Source organism: Hydractinia symbiolongicarpus, chromosome 12 (assembly GCF_029227915.1).
Source record: "Hydractinia symbiolongicarpus strain clone_291-10 chromosome 12, HSymV2.1, whole genome shotgun sequence".
In the NCBI taxonomy this organism is placed as follows: Eukaryota; Metazoa; Cnidaria; class Hydrozoa; order Anthoathecata; family Hydractiniidae; genus Hydractinia; species Hydractinia symbiolongicarpus.
Window position 1 is genome coordinate 5663012 of NC_079886.1, and position 22293 is coordinate 5685304.

General features: G+C 33.9%; 1 long non-coding RNA gene across 1 annotated transcript in view; it reads right to left on the reverse strand.

Moving 5' to 3' along the window:
- Positions 1 to 2441: 2441 nt before the first annotated feature.
- Positions 2442 to 22293, reverse strand: part of LOC130621823 (uncharacterized) — a 36802-nt gene continuing 16950 nt past the window's right edge. Inside the window, exon 6 of the long non-coding RNA XR_008980935.1 lies at positions 2442 to 3516. This is a non-coding gene — a long non-coding RNA (uncharacterized LOC130621823). The remainder of the gene's footprint in view (positions 3517 to 22293) is intronic.

A 22293-nucleotide genomic window follows, 5' to 3' on the forward strand; every position in this document is an offset into this window, starting at 1 on the left:
AGAATAAAAAAATTAATAGTTGAAAGCACATAAAAGAGAAAAATTAAATCTTGAATCATTTGGTATATTGCATATCTACCAAAATATTTCAATCCAAAATATTAAAGGAACAGTTTGCTTTAATAGACCTAAACCTATAGTTGAGAAAATCACGCATAAAATCAAAGAAGATAACAAAGCAGAGTTTTCGAATTTAAGAATCGAATATAATTCAAACGATTGTAACGTAACAGATGTGAACAATGATTTAAGTTTAGGTTTCATATTTAGGTTTTTTATAACGACGTCAACACTTAGCCAAACAGTCAAAATTTACTTTTTACAGTTTATGTAACTACACGCTGTTTTTATAAGAATAGTGTGTTTTAGTTTCAGCCTTGTGGTTATTAACTTTTTTGACAAATGCTATGCTCATTATTCTCAATAATTTCTTAGCACGACCATGGTCTCAAAACACATAATGCCTTAAAAAAATAAAGCCTGCTATTAGTTACTATAGCCAATGGCAATTTATACTACATGTAACGGCCCATTGCTTGGACAGAAAACAGTTCAGTTTGCTTGATATACAATAAAAAATAAACTTCAAATCATTTTTGTGCGTCATACAAATGCTTATATATAGAACAATTAAGTTGAGATATATTCTTAGGATATACTTAACTTCTGACCCATTGCTTGCAGTATATATATTCTTTCAAAAAAGTGCTTAATAAAAATATTTCCCGACAAAAGTTAGTGTTTAAGGGAAAATTTAACTCTTAGAGCTAAAACGACTAAAAAGTCGTTATACACCCAAATTCATTTCTCTGCTAAATAATCTAAGCAACACACCTGCTTTCCTCCGCGCTCTCAGTAGGTAGCTTGATAGCTGTCCCTGGATGAAAGTTCAATCAGCTTTTACTTCGAATACAAAACTTCGCTTCATGAATTAGAAGCGTACACAATTATTTGATATATTTTCATACAATTTTCTTTGTAATGTTATATCCTCTACATTTTTATTTTTTTTAAAAAGAATTTATAACTAACAACACCAACTTTGTTCGACACAGCAGTTTATTTATTACGTTTTAGATTCGAATTACATTCATTCTAGTCAATAAGGCCCGTGGAGAAATCCACTTAGGCAAAAGGATTAGCAGTGCAGATACAAAACAAAATTTGTCGAAGTTTAGTTCATTCGTTGCCTGTAATGTGTAGAGGTTAAAACCTTGATCAAAATAATTTATGGGATCATATCTTTACGACAAACGCCTAAGGAGATATAAAAAAAAATGTTGCTGACGTTAGCAATGACTTGTCAAAAACCCCAAAAAATTATATACCTGTTGCCTTTATCGTATAGATCTTGAAACGATGATAAAGAAAATGTATAGGATCATGCATCTTTGACAAACCGATATTGCGGTTTAAAGGTTTTTGATGAAGTCATCAACCCATCCATTTCGAAACGCATTCGGGGACCCAGGTTTGGTAAACTTACCCAAATTTGACTTAGGTGGTTCCTAGTTAACCACACGGGAAAAAACATTGACGTATCCACTTCATTTTCAAGTTATTTAGCCTAAAAGTTTTAAATGCATTGTGATGGCTTCATTTATTTAATATAGGATATTGACGTTAAGTAGTGTTATAGACGTCGCGCCGCGAGGTCAGATACATTAACAAATCGGACATAAGTTTTTTGGCGACATCAAGGAAAAAAAACAATATCCACTTTGGCGGTCACAGATGAATACAACTTTCGTACTAATGTATAGACTAGTCGATAAAGCGCGTGGATCCACTGAGGCAAGATAAAAATGAAAAAGATGCGTAATTTTACTTTTGATGACGTCAGCAACCTATTCACAAAAAATTAAAACCTTATTTTCACATTGCCCCTATTGTGCAGAGCTTAAAATGCTGATTAAGAAAATGTATGTGATCATGTGGTTTTGATAAACTGTTGATGAGATATAAAGGGTTTTAAAGTTTACTGACGTCAGCAATGGCACGTCAAAATTTAAAAAAGTATTTTACAACTTTATATACCTCTTGCCTTCATTGTATAATCTTGAAATACTGAACAAGAAAATGTATAGGATTGTGTACGTTCGACAAACGGTTGCAGAAAAATTAGGGTTTAGAGGCTTTATAATGACGTCATCAACCCGTCTATTCCGAAACGGTCTCGGGGATCAAGGTTTGGTAAACTTACCCAAATTGGTCCCAGGTGGTACCTACTTACCTACGCGGTGAAAATCATCGACCACATCGTTTCCAAGTTAATTGGCCTTAACGTTTTAGGACACTGTAATGGCTTCATCAATTTAATGTAGGATAATGACGTTAAAGTAGTGTTATTTTCGTCCCGGCTTAACATCAGAAAATTTAACATATTAGACATGCATTTTTCGTCAACATCAAAGGAAAATGAAGACATCCACTTTGCCTGTTACAGACATACAAACACACAGCCACTCTTCGAATTCGACAGATTTTCTTTAAACGGAAGCAACCCATAAGACAAACATGATGTTTAGGCTAACCTTATGACGGGTAAGCAATTGGCATTGAAATAACTTTCTTCAGGATTACTTTGAAAATGAGACAACCATCTTCGGCTTGCTTTTTAAGTTGATAAATAAGAGATATGGCGCGTACATTGTAAGCGGAGGGTAGAATTAAATTATTATATTTATAACGACCAGTCGGGCTTTTAGAACAAAAAAATTGTTTAAGTAGTAACCCCTTGATTTGGGTACTTTTTTACTTAGTAAATTCTAACGTTACACCACGTCGTAAGAAAGTGTCCCGGGCTTTGCGTGTCATGGACTGACATAGTCACTCAAACAAGAGTATTATAATATAGGATAGATAAGTTGTGGTATCCCGCGTCGAAACACTGAGTTAAGCCACGAGTAACTGTGTGAACCTGTGTTAATCACCACGTTGAGCGATTTATAAAGCTTTAAACTGTACAACTAAGTATGCTAAGTATATACATATAAACTGTGTCTCCCATCTGCAGAGGCAATACCCCTTTTATATAACATTTTACATTAAAACACAGGATGCACTCTATTGTTAACACTGGGCTAAGCGCTTTCAAATGTGCAGGTTAACCGTGTTACATATAAGCCTCATACCCCTTTCAAAAAAATTTATCACAGCTTCGGTTTAAAAAAAACTGAAAACAATTCGTTGTTAATAATGGGCTAATCGCTTAGTACAGGTAAACCGTGTCGTGAATCTGTAAAGTGTTACACCCTTTCCCAAAAAATCTTTATCGCAGTTTTGGTTTCAATAAAAACACAGGAACAGCATACCAGATAAATGAACTGTTAACCCATCCGTACAGCAATAATACTCTTTTCAAAAGCACTATATTACAGCTTCGGTTTAAATCAAACACAGAAAACAGTATGTTGTTAACACCAGGCTGAGCGCTTAATACAGGTAAACGGTGTTGCGCATATGTGTAGACGTAACACCTTTTTCCAAAAAAACAAACATTATCGCAACTTCGGTCTAAATAAAACAAAAGAAACAGCACTTTATTACCCTGTCGAGCTAAAAAAAAATTTTATTCTGGGAAATAAGTTTTCATGACAGTAATAAAAGGTTGAGCTACCTAACTCAATTTAGCATAAGAATTATTGTTGATAATTTTGTTGTAGCCAGCTAAACGTTTGTGGCCAAAATTTTAAAATGGGTTTCTTTAAGATCTATCCGTGGCTAAAAAACGTGACAATATTTTCATCCTACTATGCGAAAACATACAAAAAATTCCCAGAGGGTCAAAATTTTTAAAAGAGATAAAGATCAAAATGAGACCTGCAATGCTGATACCATCATTTCTAAAGGAAAATGGCCTTTGTAAGTTTTTCTTTTGGGTTCTGCCTTGATTACAATAATTTAACTGCGTGTAAGAAAAACAAAATCCGCAAAGAACGGGTTTTACCGGAATTTTGTGTAAAAAGCTTCACGCAACCATTTTAAACAAATTACGGCTATTATTAAAGAGGTAAAGCCATTAAAATACACTTATAATTTTAAAGTTAAATACCTTGGAGACGATGTGGTTTCGTCATTCAATTTTTACTGCGTGAGTAACTAGGGACAACCTTGGACCATATTGGGTAAGTCTCCCATCATACATGAGTCACTGAATTCATTTCGGAAAAAGGGGTTGATGGCGTCATCAAAAAACATTTAATCCCTGATGTGATTGTAAAAACTACACGATCCTATAACTGGGTCCTTACTGAGGTGATCAATTTTCTAGTAACAACTTTCTCTTCTACTCCTGCTTAAGAGGTTTCTTGCTCGTCAAAAGTACAAGATACTATACATTTTCTTGAGCAGGGTTTTATGCAATAAAAAGTACTTTCAAACACATTTAAAAAAATAGGTTTGGTACATTGGCGAATATTTGCTGACGTCAGAATATCTCATTAAACGTTCGTCAAAAACACACGTTCCTATACATCTTCTTAGCGTTTAAAAATCTAAACATTTCAGGCAGAAAGTATTTGTATTTGCGCTGCTGACATCACTAAAACTCCTAATGCAAGATATATTTTTCCATTGTTCTTCTGTCTAAGTGGATTTTTTTCCCGGGCTTATCGACTAGTCCATTATAATAATACGGAAACCGCTCACGCTGACTGTCGTTTTGGCTTTAAATGCCTTACTTGTTAATTGCCTAGACGTTACGGCTAGACTGACATCACATTCATTAAATAAGAATAGTGAATAACTGACATATCCTCTTATGTGGGTAATTAGAGACGACCTGAAGCCAAAACGGGACCAATTTTTAAAGCTGGGTCAACACAATCATCTTGGGATCCTTTTAGGCACATTGAGCCTTATAGACCATTCAGAATCCAGCAGATCTTTACCAGCCTAATAAGGATTTTTACCAAAGGCATGCTTTTCATTGCGGATCTTCCATCGCTTTTTTGGTTTCTTTTCTCTCCTGCATAAAATTGTTAACTTTGATTTAAAATTGCCTAAGAAATTTCAAAATTTTTCCTCTCTGTTGAGTGCGACATGTTGAAAAAGATGTCGAAGAAAAGGATCGTTCTCTTTTACCAACTAGATGGACTATAATGTACGTTTGTTTAATACAACAACTTTACACAGTTTTATTTTCCAGCGTTTCAAGGAGGAATTTTTTATTAAAGGTGGAATTTTCATTAGATAAGGAAGTTTCATTGGATGAACATTGGTCCCATCAGCATTCACGGTCTAGCTACCTAAAATCTCTCTTGCTATCTCGAACTTTCCGCTATCTGGAAATAATTTGTAGTTTCTTGGGACAAATTATAATCTTTCTCTCTCTCGACCCTTCATATTAAGTGTCTCTGAGAACTGACTGATAAACTGACTGATATCGTTGTATAAGGAGAGAAATAATAAATAAATATTTTTTGGTGACATTTTTTCATGAAGTACACATGTAACTGGTTTTTCTGAAAATTAGCGATTTCAAAAATACAGGGAGTTTCAAAGTAGTCATTCATTTAATTACTTCTTTTTAGCTTTTTAAGATCTCGTAATGACAGTACGTTGATAATATCGCAATTTCTTGCCTTTCCAGAATGGTCTGCACTGATGGTTGTCGAAGCTTGTGTTTGTCTCTTTTGGTTTGATGTTATAATATCTACCAAGAAGCACCTTTTGAGACAAAATGAAAATTGTTTTCTTGGGTTTTAATATGTAATGAACATTTAGTTAAACTTGAACTTGAACTTATAAAACCGGTGAACTTATTAATTAGTAAAATCAAGTTTAGAATCGTGTTGTTAGGATGTAAAAAACAAATTACCATTCTGACACTAAAACCTGTGTGAGGAACCGCTGTGGTACGGTACTTCTACTCTAAGTTGTGGTAAAATAAAGTAGGCCTTATTTTATTAAAAACTCAGTAAAGGAACCTTTTAATCGAGGAGATGTCACGCTTAAAACGTTTATTGGTACACAGCGTATGTTTATTCTCTGTTTGCGAATGTTTAGCCCACCTTTAAGAAAGTTTTTGTCATGAAGACATGCAGTTATAGTTACTTCCTTTACGAAGAAAATCGAATGAAATGAAAGAATTTCAAACCCTAACGTTTACTTTGAATTTGTAACACCAGATGTTATTCGAAACGTCTTTTACTGTTAAAACTGGTTAACCCTTCTTCCTAGATAAACTTGAAATCTGAACTACTCTGAAGATCCTAAAAATGAAGTTAGCATTTATTCTGTATGTCGCGACTGAAAATAAGTATCGCTCGGAAGAACCAAGCTTTAACGCCCGTCTTTTTTAAATCTCGTCGTAAACAATAGTCCAATAAATTCGGTGAAGGGAATGAAAAGTAAACATTACCTTGTCTTTTATTTCAACTATTCAATATGAACATATTGATGACGGAAGTTAAATATTCTCTTCAGGTGGGAGGTGGGAATAAAAATAGAATACCGAAAATTTCTAATAAAAATTGTAAAATAAGATTGTGTCCCACGCTTATTTATACGCAAAAGTAAATCCAGATTCACTTGGAAAAAAAATCACCACTCTCTCTTACATCAACGAAAGGCTATTGAATTATAGACAACTCTGATGCTGACTATATATTCGGTTTCGAAAAAGAACGTCTCAAAGCAAGAAAAAACAAATCTGTCTCTAACCCGTTACTACTTTATATATGAACTGCTGTGAAAACAAGACAAGTGGATAATGCGCCACACTCCTTCAAACTTTTTCGACCTTTGTAAATAATAAAGGGGCCAAATAATATCAAATCAAATAAAGAGGAACTTTAATACCTAACTCACGTGACACTATGTCTGCAGGATCACTTAAGGGCACATAACACCATTGGTCTGATTTAGTGTGTTCCAGTATGGTAGTGACTCGACTCGCAACAAAAACTATATATATATTTTTCGTTTTACGTTTGAAAAATATAAGAACACCAGACTGGCAGTCCAAAGTTGTTTCTGGTATTACTGAGCAATAGACACTAAAGCACCTGGATGATACTTTTGCAGCACTTTCAATCAGTAGAAATGGTGCGTTTTCAAAAGTAATCAAATAAAGAAAACATTGCTTTTCATTCGCAACCCTATTGTGTATGTTAGAAAAACATAAGCACTAAGAGTTTGTTTTTGCTGATTTTTTTATACATTAAAAACATTTTAAAGTAGAAAATATCAATTACACGCCGGTCAATAAAAAAGAGATAGCAATAGAGAATTTCAAGCTAGACATAGCGTTAACTCATGTAAGAAATATCATATTCGACATTTTAAGCTTCGACGGGCGAACTTCCGTTAACTTCCTATGGGTTAACGACTGGGTTATGTTATAATGTTTCACATGTCAGCCTTTGTGTCTGTGAGCGGAAACAGTAGCGACAAGCTTATACGAACCAACAACTTGTGTTAAAGAAATGTCAACAGGTGGCTGATAAAATGGGAAATTTCCATTTTAAAGATTAACCCATAAACCACAAAGTGGGTTGCATTGTTATCAATATTTTCAAAAGAATGCAACATTTATCTCAACAACATGTACACCCCACACACCGTAAAGCAAAGCATGAATATGACAACTAAATCATTTTATTGTTAGAAAGATTTTGAGTCTAGCTTTATATATAAAAGGAGTTTGTAGTAGAGAAAACCTTGATACTTGTGTAATTTTGATTTTTGCTGACAACAGGCTGTATGTAAATGGCGTTCATCGAAATAAATAAAAAGGTAACTGTTATTTCTGTTTCAGTGGTAAGATAATGTAACAGGATAGTAGATTAATTATTTCTATGAGTTTTGTTTAATGTTTGTGAATATTTATTATCTGCTGCCAAACTCACCAAATCACTACTGTGACGATGAGTTGTTTCTCTTTGTTAAAAAAATAATTTCAAACTGAAGATTCGTCCTACTAATATTTAAATACCACCAGCTTGTTGTTGCTTTTACATATTAGAATGATAAAATCCCAAATGAATATCGAATTATTACTCACTAGTCAATAAGGCCCGTGCAAAAATCCACTCTTAGACAGGATAACAGTAAAAAAGAACCGTTATTTAAATTTTGATGACGTCACCAAGGATCTGTCAAGAGACAAAAAAAATTTTTTATGGAAATATGTTTTCACATTGCCTCTATTGTGTAGAGCTTAAACTGCTGATCAAGAAAATGTATATGAACATGTGGTTTTGATAAGCGATGAATCAGATATAAGGTTTAAAGTGTTTGCTGACGTCAGCAATGGCCCGTCAAAACCTCCAAATTTTTTTTTTGAAATTTGTATACATGCTGCCTTCATCGTATAGACCTTGAAACGATGATCAAGAAAATGTATAGGATTATGTACTTTTGACAAACGGTTGCGGAGATTAAGGTTTGAATGTTTTTTGATGACGTCATCAACCCGACCATTCCGAAACGGATTTGGGGACCCAGGTTTGGAAAAATTACCTAAATTGGTCCTAGGTGGTTTCTAGTTACCAACGCGGTGAAAAATCATTGACGTCACCATCTCGTTTCCAAGTTATTTATCCTCAAAGTTTTAAGTGCATTGTAATGGCTTCATTAATTTAATATACTTTCCTTTGACGTTAATATTATTTTAACGTTAAAGTTTGGTAAATTACAGAACAATTTCATGGGCGATGTTTTACAGACTTTGTCAAGGAAAATAGTGAAGAATACAATCCACTTTGCAAAAGTCACAGACAGACAGAACTGGCGTATTATTATATAGACTAGTCGATAAGGCCCGTGGAGAAATCCACTTAGGCAGATGGGCAATAGAAAAATAGGTTGTTTTAGATGTTTTGCTGACGTCAGCAGTGAAGATCCCAAAAAAGTTAGAGAAATTTATTTTATTATTTTATTGTAATGTGTAGAGGTTGAATCACGCTGATCAAAATAATGTGTAGGATGATATGTTTTCGAGGAACGCAAAAAGAGATATAAGTGTTTAAAAATTGTGCTGACGTCAGCAAAGGCCCGTGAAAACACAAAAAAAATTTTTTTAGAAGTTCATGTACCTGTTGCCTCCCTCGTATAGATCTTGAAACGCTGATCAATAAAATGTATAGGATCATGTACTTTTGACCAACGGTTACCGAAATATTGTGGTTTAAAGGTTTTTTGATGACGTCATAAACCCGTTCATTCCGAAACGGATTTGGGGACCCAGGTTTGGAAAATTACCCAAATTGGTCCCAGGTGGTCCCTAGTTACCCACGCTGTTAAAAAACATTGACGTCACTAACTCGTTTCCAAGTTATTTGGCCTCAAAATTTTAGGTGCACTGTAATGGCTTCACTAATCTTAATTAACTTTCCTTTGACGTCAATACTATTTTAGCGTTAAAGTTTGGTAAATTACAGAACAATTTTATAGGCGATGTTTTATAGAATTTGTTAAAGAAAATTGTGAAGAATATAATCCACTTTGCAAAAGTCACAGACAGACAGAACTGGCGTATTATTATATAGACTAGTCGATAAGGCCCGTGGAAGAATCCACTCAGGCAGAAGATTAGGTTGTTTTGCTAACGTCAGCAGTGCATACGAAAAAAATTGGCGAAATGTGGTTTATCTGTTGCCTGTAATGCGTGCAGATTAAAACGCTAATAAAAATAAGTGTTCGCAAACGCATCAGGAGATATATATAAGTGTTTTAAAATTTTAAAATTTTGCTGACGTCAGTAAACTCCTTCAAAGTACAAATAAAAAGTTTCTTTAGAAATTTGCACAAAATTCACTTAGGCAGGAGTACATTGGGAAAGAGAATCGTAACTTGTATTTTGAACACGTTAATCAAAAGTGTCAAAAACATCAAATTTATATCTGGAAAATTATTTATTCGGTTACATACTATCCTGTTCCTCAAAAATATACACAAATGTAAAAATTATATAACAGGTTAAGAACACAAAATCTTAGTGACCTATAGCAACCATTTTAAGCGTAAATGTCAAAAAAGAATAAGGAGTAAATTTTGAATGAACAAAAATAATATTTTTAGAATATATACGGTCCGTCCTCACAAAAGTTTACATAAAATGTAAAACAGATTGGTTTTTGAGGAGCATATCCAAATCAACGAAAATCAGTTCATTTAGCATGTCCTATATTGCCTGTGTCCATAATTCTTCCAGATAAATGTTATGAAACACATCAAATTATAGAAAAATAAGGCATTTCATCATACAATATAAAAAACAACAAAAGTTTTAGTCAGAACAATTAGTAATTTTTTCAGTACTTAAATTGCCAATAATGTCTACAACCCCCTGTAAAAATAACCTAGCATTTTACATGTAGGCTGACAAAAGTTTAATAGGATACGTCAGAAACAAAACAATAAAAATTAACTTAACACACACGCTTTAAATTCTGAAAAAAATTATTCCACTTGTCATACTGCTTGGGTCCCCTTGTACAGTTTACAGGAAATGTGAAAATAATTATACTCTTAAAAAATACATTTTACTATCCTGGCCAAAGTTCAAGTCTTTGAAAGATTTTGTAAAGCTAGCTAGCTAGTTTGTTACATCATAACTCGTGATCATAAAAGAAGAGAAGTTTAACGTAGGTAAACTAAGATAGCTAGCTATAGATAATAAAAAGAGGAATAACAACAGAATTCATAGATTAGAGTTAGCCATGGGATGGGGGGAGAGCAGGACTTGGAGAGGCTAAATTAGCTAGCTAACAGTAGCTAAGACCCCCAGTTAAGTATATCTAAACTGGGAACACTTAGCTACAACTAAAGCTAGCTATTTATGCTTAGTAAAACACATATAAAGAGAAACAATAGTAATGTAAAGTTAGTAACATTACAGTGAGTTCAACAAACCAAAGTTTTCCGTTTGTTAGTCTGCTAACAGCTTTATGTAGCATTTTAAATTTTAGGACAAATATGCAACGAAATGTCAACAAATATGGCTACTTTAAGAATTTTAGGCTTTTGGGTGGGTGCCTTTTGCTGAAAAAAGGGAGCCTGCTTGCTCCAGCGACATAAAAACCAAACGTCTAAAAATATAAAAGTTCTTACTACCTGTGATTTCAAATCGACTTCAAACTCTAGCCTTTATTTTCTACTTCTAACTTTCTTTACTTCTAGCTCCACTTCTCACTTCCTACTTAACATTTCTACTTCTTCACTTGAACTTTCTTCTTTTAAAACATTCTTTTTAACTATGCTCTTTTCACTTTTTTCAAGACGAAGGGACCGTTCTTTTTTTGTTGTTTTTTTCGGTGTCGAGGGACACCATTTTGTAAAGAAAGTTGTTAAATTTATTTCAGCATATCAAGTTGCTCTATTTTGATCACGTGATGTAAACAAAGTAAACCTGTTAGCAAAATTGATATAACTTTTTCGGAGACTTCAAAGGAAATTTCAGCTACATCAAAGGAAAATAACGATATCAAAACTTTGCCTGTCACAGACAGACGGACACACTTAGCGTATTATGATATAGATTCCAAAAATATTGGGGTGATTCCGGAAAAACAAAGTACATCTATTGACATTGAACTTTTGTACAGAAAGTCAAAGAAGGCAGAGAATCAGTGAAGTGGATAATTAAGCATAAGAAATTTGTAAAACCGTCAGTCAGGGTCTGTTTGTTTTAAGAAGATTGTTTAGCCTATACTTTTTGAAAACGCCATTTGCATGTGGATCATTCAGAAACGGGTTGGTTGGTACTGCAACGCCAGCCTAATGTCTAATACATTCATGTCGTGGGAGACACCGAGGAAGCTAAAAAATTACACATTCGTTTTTGGCCACTTGCCTGTTTGATATTTCCCACGTTACTTAAGTGGAATCGTCTTTGATTCAAAGTTTAGAATTTATGCTTGCAAATGAGTCAGTCATTGCTTTTGTTACCATGGTATAGTTTTATGGACTCAAAAAACTTGTGTAGTTAAAATTTAAAATCCGCGTGGTTATTATTAAGAGCCTTCTTTGCAGGACCCACATTGATAATAAGAAATGAGTTTAGGATTTCGACACGAAAAAAATTAATCACGAGGTTTGCAATATTTTCAATCATGTTTACGAAAGAATGAACTAGTCTAAGGTTGCTAAACTTTTACGCAATTTCAATTAGTAGCATTGTTACAATACCAGATTAAAAACGTTATTGTTAATCTTATAGTGATGACGGAAACGGCATTTTTTACATAAATGAATAGACACTTCCTGAATTTATTTCCTTTAAAATGCCGCCGCATTTTTTTGAAAATGTTTGAATAAAATATATAAAATAATGTTACTGATGATCATTTAAAGCTGATCTCCCGCAACAAAACAAGTTAATTGGCTTTTGCGAGGCGGAATCTTTAAAATCGCCTGATATAAAACAAAGTCCAAATCAGAACAAGTAGGTTTGTTGTTTATTTACCCGGGGTCTTTAAATTTGCTTTCTTTTTATTTTAAACCAATAGAAATGCAGCATTATTTTGAACTTTGCACTTCCTGCTGTATAGCTATTTTTAAATAACCAGTACGGTTCTAAACTAGTCAAGCTAAAACATTCTTGATCAAAACTGTCACTGTAAAAGCAGCTGTGTTTGAAATTTCGTAGTTAGATCCGAAACAAATCTAGTGAGAATTGTTGAAGTCCAAACTTTAGAATAAGTTCAGAAAAAAAATTAAAGTAAAATGCAGATACCATATCTTTGCAAATTCTTTTTTAAAGATTTGAAATTCCCGTTGAATATTCTGTAGTTATTGTAAGGAGTCTTTAATCATAAATTAACGTATTTTTGTTCACCAAATGAACTTATTGACGTCAATTTTGTGTGATTACGTAAAGCAAAAGTAGCCGGGAGACCCAGCGTCGATTCGTCAGGTAAAGCCCCGAGCTACTGTGTTACCAGGCGTTCTACACTTGGTGGAGCGATTAATAAGAACTGCAAACTGTACCAGATAAACATATTGACGTCAATTTTGTGTGATTACGAAATTAAAAGTAGCCGGGAGACTTAGCATCGAATCGCCGGGTAAAGCCACGAGTAACTGTATTACCAGACGTTCTACACTTGGTGGAGCTATTAATAAGAACTGTACACTTTACCACACGATCAGGTGGAGCACTTTAGTACGTGTATACAGTATGTCCGTGTTTCTGGTGTAATATATTTTTCAAAAAATAACTTTACTGCAACTTCAGCGGAAATAAAAACACAGTTAACCATCCGTTGTAACCCTATCGTAGCGAAAACACAGTCAATATTATTTTATTTTGCTTAATCGTGACACTGTATAATATACACCTTGTCACACGTCCGTATAAGAGAGTAATCCGCTTTTCCAAAAGAATCGTTATTTTGCTTCGATTTACATAAAAGCACAGAAAACTGTCCGTTGTTAACACTAGACTAAAGCTCAGTACTGTTAAATCTTGTCGCACATGCGTAGAGGCGTAACACCCTTTTCCAAAAAAATTGATCGCAACTTCGTTTTACATAAAAACACAGGAAATAGCCTGTAAGTACCCGTCTTTTACGGCTCGCGAGCGGAATCGGCGATTGAGAGCGATTAAGAACAAAGGGTTTGTATTTAAACTAGTGTGTTAATGTAGTAATACATTTAATTTCATCACTTAATATGTTTCTTTTGACTAAATATAAAAAATTTAAATCATTAAATTAATCAGAGAAATAAATTAATTTATTGAATTTATTTTAACCAATAATGAGGTGCTGTTATTGTGGAATTTCATCTCCATCTGTCCCTTTAAGAACAAGTACACCTCAATCTAAACTCAAATATTGTTCGTCTACTTCTGCTAGTTGGCTAAATTATTTTCGTGTTTGTGAAGTCCTTATTCTTATCTTATTACAAAAGATGTGTCCGGCAAAGTGGATGTGTTCATTTTCCTTTGATGGAGCCGCAAAGTTTTCGTCCAATTCTTAGGGAAAGAGACAAAATGTGGGGTTTCATTCAACTTTAGTCAAAAATACTCATTTTTATTTTATTCTTGGATAAATCGTATGTCTAGTACATGTTAAAAAAGTGTTAGTATATTTGGAATTTTCTCAGGAAGAATTGCACATTGAAGCCCAAATAACTGACGTCATCTTCTATGCGCATACCTAGGGACCACTAAAATGGGAACAATTTCCTTAACCCTATTCGGGATTCCCTGTACAGAACATATTATGAACGGGGGGGGGGGCGGATTCCGGCCCCCCATCAATAGCTTTTCACAGGGTTGTTCAAATTGAATCAAAATTGGCACACTTATAGTACGTCATAAAAGAAACAAAATAGCCCCAATGAATTTTTGCTTGCGTCAGCACATTTCTTGTGACGTCATCAGAAGCTTAAAATTTGTTAAAAATGCCACTATCTGCTTAAACTTTAATTACTTTTGTTCTCGAGCGAAATTTCACATTCTGTTTGAAGTTTCTGAAAGGTAAATGAAATTTATTTACCATATCTTACATGGTTTTTACATGGATTGCATAAAAAATTGCCAAAAAATGCCTGAAATTCTTGGTTTTTCCGATTTTCGGGTAAAACCCGACAAAATCGGGAAATCAGATTAGCCACGTGTCCAACTTATGCAAAACGATTCTTCTTGATAAAATAATGAAGTGTTTCCAGTTTCAAGTTCTAAGGATAATTCTAACAGGAGTTATTATATTTTCCCCATTATAAGGATTTCATAGAGAGTTTTAGGGGTAGTTTCAAGTATGGCCAATATCAAGTCTCTGAAAGCTATGGGACCTAAAAAATTAGTATGCAGGTGTCTAATAGATAAATACTAGCTTGCCTAACTGACCTTTCAGGTAGAAAGTCAGTAAGTAACAGCTAAGCAGCCTGTAATGCACACAGAAACTAAACCAAAATTGAACCTTGACCCAAATTTTGTGCTGCTTATAAAAAAGGCATGTAACAAGTCTCTTTACATAAATATTTGGCGCTACAATGCCTTATATATAAATTATATAAACACATTCATTTCACTTACTTAACATATTTCGATACGTTATCAAAAGGAAAGGAAACTTCGCTCCCAGTAACTCCTAAAATAGGGCGACGACGACGGATAAAAAGTCCCGAGAATAAGGTTGATCTTGAAGTTATAATCAGGAAGCTAGATTAAGAAGTAGTGATTTCCAAGTGGTTTGTAAGACTTGTTTAAATAGCAACCTTTAGAATAGAGAAAAAAAATAATGTAATGTTTATCATAAGATTTTAAACTCGTTTGCGTTGTTATTTGTTCTCAATCACTGGCCGCGCCATTATTAACTAATATTGTTACGACGTTTAAAGCTAATCTGGATAAATGTCTTTAGGTCGAGCTTAACAACCTCCTTTAACAAACTCGATTCCACCGTGGCTCTCAATCCGAAAATAGTAAAATTGGAACGTGGCTGGGGGTGGCCTTCACTAGTTTTAAACCAGCCAATAAACTTTTGCGAAGCAAATTTGTGGTTGTTCGTTACTTTCCTCCAAGTTTGTGACAAACAGAAGTAGCCAAATATCAGAAGTAGCCAAGTATCATATGGAGCATAGAAAAATTCTTCTTCATGCTCATTTTCTCATCAAGCTGATAATAAAAAAAATAAGAGTTATCGTATTATCGTATTATATGTAGATCTACCTTTCCCTTTTAATTATATTTCGCCATTTTATATTTACGTTCAGTAATTTTAGACTGCCCTTCTTCCTATTGCACTTCCTATGTTGCAATGCCCAATGTAATACAGTAAGACAGCCAAATGATGGAATAATATTTATCTTTTTTATAACGGCATAAAGTGTGTACAAATGTTAAGAAATTAAATTCATAAACAAAACAGTGCTTATGTAATGATGTTCCCCCTTTATGTTTGTTTCCGGTCCAGGAGAAATTGATCAATAAACTTCGCGAGCCCCTACGGCGGAGTTACAAAAAAATGGAATGTTAATGGCAGATTTATTAATTTACTAGTCGATAAGGCCCGTGGAGAAATCCACTTAGGCAGGAGGGACAATGTAAAAATTGGTTATTATAGACCTTTTGCTGATGTCAGCAGTGCATATGAAAAAACAAATTGACGAAATTCAGTTTATCCGTTGTCTCTATTGTGTAGAGCTCGACACGCTCTTGAAGAGAATGTATGTGATCATGTGATTTTGATGAACGGTTAATGATATATAAGAAAACACACAAAATTATTTTTTAGAAATTTGTATACCTGCTGCCTTCAACGTATAGGTCTTTAAACGCTGATCAAGAAAATGTATAGGATCATGTACTTTTGACAAACGATTACGGAAATATGGGGGTTTAAATGACTTTTGATGACGTCATCAACCCGTCCATTCCGAAACGGATTCAGGGACCCAGGTTTGGGAAAATTATCCAAACTGGTCCCAGGTGGTCCGTAGTTACCCACGCGGTGAAAAATCATTGACATCACCACCTCGTTTCCAAGTTATTTGGCCTTAAATAGTTAAGTGCACTGTAATGTCTTCATTAATTTAATATAGGATATTGACGTTAGTAGTAGTGTTATTGACGTCGCACCGTAACGTCATAAAGTTTAACATTTGAGACATTTTTTCGGCGACTTTAGAGAAAATTTCGGCGACATCAAAGGAAAATGACAGTATCCACTATGACCGTCACATACACTCCGTATTAATATAAGAGACTAGTCGATAAGGCCCGTGGAGTAATCCACTTAGGTAGAGGGACAATGGAAAATAGGTTTTTTTTAGATTTTTTGCTGACGTCAGCAGTGCAGGTACAAAAAAAATTGGCGAAGTTTAGTTTATTCGTTGCCTGTAATGTGCAGAGGTTAAAACGCTGATCAAAATAATGTATAGGATCATATGTTTTCGACAAACGCCTAAGGAGATATAAGGTTTTAAAAATTTTGCTGACGTCAGCAGTGAACCGTCAAAACCCAAAATTTTTTTTAAGAAATTCGTATACCTGTTGCCTTCATCGTATAGGTCTTGAAGCACTGATTAAGAAAATGTCTAGGATCATGTACTTTTGGTAAACGGTTGCAGAGATATTAGGGTTTGAAGATTTTTGATGACGTAATTAACCCGTCCATTCCGAAACGGATTCGGAAACCCAGGTTTGGGAAAATTACCCAAATTGGTCCTAGGTGGTCCCTAGTTACCCACGCGGTGAAAAATCATTGACGTCACCACCTCGTTTCCAAGTTATTTGCCCTCAAAGTTTTAGATGCACTGTAATGGCTTCATTATTTTAATATAGGATATTGACGTTAAAGTAGTATTATTGACGTCGCACTGTAACGTCAGAAAATTTGACGTAATAGACATGTATTTTTCGGCAACATCAAAGAAAAATGAACACATCCACTTTGCCTGTCACAGACACACGGAACTGGCGTATTATTATATAGACTAGTCGATAAAGCCCGTGGAAAAATCCACTTAGGCAGGAGGACAATGTAAAAATTGATTATTTTAGACTTTTTGCTGACGTCAGCAGTGCAGATACAAAAAAGAATTAGCGAAGTTTGGTTTATTGTTTGCTTGTAATGTGTAGAGGCTAAAACCCTCATGAGAAAAATGTATAGGATCATGGGTTTTCGACGAACGTATAAGGAAATATAAGGGTTTGAACATTTGGCTGATGTCAGCAAAGACCCGCAATCACACATCAAATTTTTTTCCAGAATTTTATATATCTAATGTCTTCATTGTATAGATCTTGAAAATCTGATCAAGAAAATGTATAGGATTATGTACTTTTGACAAACAGTTTCAGAAATATTAAGGTTTGAAGATTTTTTGATGACGTCATCAACCCGTCCATTCCGAAACGGATTCGGGGACCCAGGTTTGGGAAAATAACCCAAATTGGTCCTAGGTGGTAACTAGTTACCCACGCGGTGAAAAATCATTGACGTCACCACCTCGTTTCCTAGTTATTTTGCCTCAAAGCTTTAGCTGCACTGTGATGGCTTCATTTAATATAGGATATTGACGTTAAAGTAGTGTTATTTTCGTCGCGCCGTAACGTCAGAAAATTTGACATATTAGAGTTGCATGTTTCGGCAACATCAAAGGAAAATGAAGACATCCACTTTGCCTGTCACAGACACACAGACACACTTAGCGTATTATTATATAAACTAGTCGATTAGGCCCGTGGAAAAATCCACTTAGGCAGAAAAACAATTGAAAAGTTCTGTCATTTGAATTTTGATGACATCAGCAAATATTTCAGTATATTGAATATGCCTTTAACTAAAAAAAAAATCTGAAAATGCATAAAAAAAAAGTATATAAGTCATAATTTACCAAAAAATTTCTTAAAATCTAACACAAAATATCAAATGTCAAATCGCATGAAATCCTCCCAATAAAACTTCAGACAAAATATGAAAAACAACGGCGTGCAAGGTGTAAAATCTAGTTAGTAGAAAGTTACAACATTGACAGTCACAACCCAGACAGTTACGACAACAATAATAATAATGTCAGAAATAACACATATCTCAAATATGTATACATCTTATTATGTGATTATGTTGAAAACCTTCAATATTTTAATCTGAAGTGTCGAAAAGAAAGGCTTGCAACAGTAAGCACAGATCTATGAAATAAGTTCTTTACGCATTTTAAACATTGTCTTTTCCCTAAATGCTTATACAACAATACAACCTGAACAATATCAAAAAGCCAAACCTAAACAAACACAAAACACCTAAAAACAAAGAGTTAAACTTTAAAAAATCATTTATTCGGTTGCATACCATCCTCTCCCGCAAAAATATGCACAAAATGTAAAAATTAACCGGTTAACAAAACAATTTTTTGTCTAATGATCCGTACTGACTTTACCAAACATTTTAACCTGAAATGTCGAAAAAGCAATGAGCAAGGAGTAAATTTCAAATCAACAAAAATCATTATTTTGAAAACATTGTATATATATATGGTCCTTCCTCACAAAAGTTTACAATAAATGTAGAACACAAAGGTTTATGAGGAGCAAATCAAAATATGAACAAAAATCAGTTCAATTGGCATGTTCTATATTGTCTTCAGCCATAAAATCTTCCACAAAATTGATATGAAACCCATCAAATTCAACTCAGAAAAAGCAGTCATTTAAGTGCATACAAAAATACAACTTGTAGAATATCAAATTATTATTTTTAGTATATATAATTGCATATGGTCCTCCCTCACAACAGTTAAATTTTTGCACTAAATTTGCAACACAAAATACAAATTCTAAATAATTCCAATGGTTTTCCTCAAAAGTTTAATCAAAATATAAAAGATGAGAGGTGAACGACAAAATCAAAGTTTGCAGAATTTAATTATTTTGGTATATATATGTCTATTGATATATGCCCTTTATAACAATATTTCAATCCAAAATGTGAAAAAGAAAAACAGTTTGCAACAAAATCAGTTATTCTGATGATATTGCATACACTTTTTCTCCACAAAAGTGTAAAAAAAGAATGGTTGTAGGAAATACTTCTGATTCAACAAAAATCAGTATTTGCATCTTGTACTCATTAAATATTACCCAAAATTTCAAAAAACTGTGATTTGGAACGCATTAAATTTATAAATAGAGAGGGATCAGTCATTTCGGTATGTTGTACAGAGTCCTGCCCGGTAAGAATTTATACAAAATATAAAAAAAAACACAAGTTTTTTCGGTGTTGTACTCCCTCAAAAAAGTTGAAACTTTTCTTAATTGAGACAAAATGCCATAAACAAAAACATTTTAGTCAGAACATCTAGAACAACAAAAATCACTACACTTAAGGTACCAGAATTACTACATGTTAAATAAAAATCGTTTCGTCATATTGCATGTAACCGATGTATATAAGTTTAGTAACACAAAATGTGAAAAATACATTATTTGCATACACAAATTGTGAAAAATACATTATTTGCTTAAAAACAGTCCTTAAACTCTTCTTAAATATTATGTAATACTTTTTTAAAAGTTGTTGTGACTTGTTAATTTAAGCTTAAAATGTCAATTAAAATAAGTTACAGTCACATTCTTAGCAAAGACCACTAAGATTAGCTTACATGTAAAAAGCAACATAAAACTGAAGCTAGCATAAGGTAGCTACAGCAGCTAATAGCTGGTCACTCAAATATAAACTGGAGACTTAGCTAGGTATAAAGAACATGGCTACATATTTATAAATTCCTAGCTACCTAGCTAGCTAGTTGTTGTTGTTGTGGTTGATGCTAGCTAACAAACATGTCTCGCATCAATAATATCATCAAAACTTTAAAAAACATAAACAAACCTTTCTATACTTCATTTATATACCATGCCCCTTTTTAAATGCTTTTGTAAAGATTTATTTTGAAGGCAAGAGAAGACAAATGCTTAAAAAGGACAGCCATCTTTTTTGCAAACACAATTTCCGTTACTTTGTGCTAGAACTTCATTTAACAAACCACACAAAACTCGCGGCTTTTCACGACAAAGAAGACATATTTTTTTCGGCAACATCAAAGATTTTTTTTTCGGCAACATCAAAGGAAAACGACGATATCTACTTTGCCTGTCACAAACAGACGGACACACTTAGCTTATTATTATAGAGACTAGTGGTTGCCCGTGGAAAAATCCACGGGTTCGCCCGTCCTTTAAATTTACCCGTCGCAACAAAGTGGATAAAAATATATCGCATTTGATATTCGTGTTTCCGTAACATCATTTTCTAACTCAGCGGGGGGTCTGCGCAGAGACAGACAGACGGAATACGGCTATTATTAAAGAGATTGAAACTCAGTAAGTATCATAGCCATATAACAAAGCAATCAGGGGGCGGAACCCGCCCCTCCCCTTGGACCTAATGGGGTTAATCTGGACGGGATCATAATATGAATAGACATTTACAGTAAAATAGATAAAAAGAGAAAGCAACCGAGTATAACTATGGATGTTGATCTGATGAATAAATGAAAGTCGACGAATTGAAGAAGTATTTAAGAGAGGCCTTAAGGTATCTGAAAAGAAAGCAGAATCAGTTGCTAGAGTGTTTTCTGCTGCTGAAAATGGTGTGAAATCCTGTACAGCAGAGAAAGTTGAAGAACTTAAGATGAATAATTATCTGAACTCATCATTGATGAGATAGCTGTACCTGATGCCTATAAAGTTAAAAAAAGTTGGTTAAATGGGGAGGATAGTATCCAGGTCCAAATCTGGCGAGTGCATCCATTATTTTTTATATGTATTTTGTCTAGTAATTTTAATGATTTCGTCACATATAAAAATAAAATAAATTTTTTTTTGCGTTCTATAACATTCTGCACAAAGAATACTTCGAAAATTTCTGACAAGGTGTAAATACGCAGTGTTTCTCTCTTCTCAATTACTTGTTTTCTGATTTTAATTTAATATTATCAGATTTAAGTGCTTTATTCTTCAATGAAAGTTTATTATTCTCTGTGGTCAGTTAAGACAGCATGGTGCTTACCACTACAGATAAATCTTTCTTACATCTACACAATACCTGCCTTTATGATTATTCGAAAAGTAGTAGCTATGCTCAACATAGGGTGGTGGAGAAGAAAGAATATTGCTAGCATTATCTCAATCTTCTAAGATTGTTTCCGGTATTGGTGCTAGGGGAGGGCACTGAAATGGCGTGGAAGGTGCTATTCTAATATTTCGTTTCTTTGTCGGCACTGGGCTTTCAAACAACTGTATTCTTAATGTAACATCATTTAGAGCAGATGTGTATCCAATTTTACAGTAGGATCATCACTACAAACCTTTTTTTTTGTTATTGGTTTCCACTGTAGACTCTCTTGAAGTATTCTTGCATTCGTAGACGGCACAATTATTAGGACTCATATAGTACAGTGTTTTTTTAAAAAACAGTGTGTATAATATAAAAATAACAGTTAAATTTATTATGTTATGACTTGACAGTTTCGCTTTCTGTTTATAAATAAACTGATTACTTATCGCCGCCTATTGTAAACTAGAACCTAGTTCCCTTCGCGCAATATCCATTACGGCGCATGTCCTGGCTGGATCGGTGTATAGATGCACAAAATTACATTCTAATTTCATCCAAATTCCTAAAATCATGTATTTTTCTTTTTCTTTTTTGCGTGCACAATTTGTGAAGGCAAAATGGATGTGTTCGTTTCCCTTTGAAGTCCCCAAAAAATTCTATTTTGTAGCATTTATTGACGTTACGTCAATGTACTTAGACTGACTTTAATAGCATTTTTAAAATTAGCGAAACCATTACATTACACTTATAACTTAAGACTTGATAATTTGCAAACTCATGA